The sequence below is a fragment of the Hibiscus syriacus genome, unplaced genomic scaffold (genome assembly GCF_006381635.1).
Source record: "Hibiscus syriacus cultivar Baekdansim isolate YM2019G1 unplaced genomic scaffold, ASM638163v2 tig00110895_pilon, whole genome shotgun sequence".
NCBI lineage: Eukaryota > Viridiplantae > Streptophyta > Magnoliopsida > Malvales > Malvaceae > Hibiscus > Hibiscus syriacus.
This window is the reverse complement of record NW_024062903.1, coordinates 2171956-2173450: the sequence shown is the minus strand read 5'-3', so window position 1 is coordinate 2173450 and position 1495 is coordinate 2171956. Positions and strand designations below refer to the sequence as shown.

General features: G+C 33.8%; 1 pseudogene; it reads right to left on the bottom strand.

Moving 5' to 3' along the window:
* Positions 1 to 594: 594 nt before the first annotated feature.
* LOC120145943 lies at positions 595 to 940 on the bottom strand (annotated as a pseudogene).
* Between the last annotated feature and the right edge of the window lie 555 nt (positions 941 to 1495).

The window sequence follows — 1495 nt, the reverse complement described above, 5'->3', positions numbered from 1 at the left end:
TCAAATTGCACCGTCATATAAAATATTCAACCTCTTTATCTTTAACAAATGATTTTCCCATGAACGAAGCTACCTTCTTCACCTGTTTATGGGATTTCTTTTAATGTCTTCTTATTTCAAAGACAGCATGCAATACTAGTTGATGAGGAAGAATTAGAGTTGAGGGAGTTACAAGCTGGACCAAATCCATTAACATGTGCGGATCATCTTGTTACAAGTGGATTGCTTGGTTGCACCCTTTGCGAAGGTTTGCTGGTTTCGTAGTTTATGATTCTAAGAATACTTGAGTACTTTTTTACATCTTATTTGTAGCATTTATATGATGTCCATTTATATAAGATATTTTTTTAGTTCTGTAAAGAATCTGTTTATGCTTTCCCAGAATTACTGGCCAAATTTCTACCAAGTACAGTTAAGATGAAGCAACCATATGCAACTCAGAGATTCTTCGTTTTAATATATTTTCTAATGAACCGTGGGTTACAAAAGAGGTTTAACTAATATATTTCCCAATAAACTGAAACTGTTACAAAATATAAATAGCACATTGTCGTAAAATATCCACCATTTTAATCTAACTTTCATTATTTCACCCTACATGATGGAACACGTATGAAAGTTATCATCGCTGAAGAAGGTGGTGAACTTCTCTTCCGAATATATCTCGCTGGTGCCCTTTTGTCATACGCTCCCATTGCATACAGATATAACGCCACATGTTGTGGTTTATACGGCCAGAACCCCGCCCTCTTCCTTGTGCTCTTCACCCTCTTCAACACCCTGTTCGGGTCCATGTTCTGGGTCACCGTCACCCGGTTTTGTTTCCTGATTACTTCGGCAGTTTTTACGTCTGTTAACAATATACAACTAATGGGAATTAAGTACGGAGATCTTAATGATTTTATGAAAAAGTGGGGTTTGGATTAATTGGACCTTTCATGTTGGTGACGGTACATGTCTCTATAAGGGATTTATTGTATATCAATTATTTTGAGAAAAGTGTTAAATTTAATTTAATTTGTTAATGAAAATAAAAAAATAATAATAAAATTTACATATCTAAATTTTTTTAAAATAGAATATCAAAATTTTAGACTCTATTTTTCAATTTCTAGATTCGTCACTTTAGTGATAACATCTTTGGCTCGAAGAGTTAGGAGGAAAGTGAAGTATTGCAGATGATATCTTGAATTGTTGATCCAAAGAAGGAAAAGAAGAAAAAAAGGTACCTGCATTGGTTTGCGTTTGCTCCTTCTTTTGGAGACAGTGCAAAAATAATAATATAATCGAGAACACTCATTTTTTGTTGTTGCAGAAAGCATTAGGGTAAACATAACAGAGAGTTGAGAGGGAAAAAAAAGAAAATCAAAGGAAGAAGACAAGGACAAGTAGGTTTCTATTAATTGTGAACTCAGACTTCTGTTAATAGGTTAACTGAAGTTAACGATCAATTGATTTAAATTGAACAGACCAATAGTGTAAGAGACCAAGCACA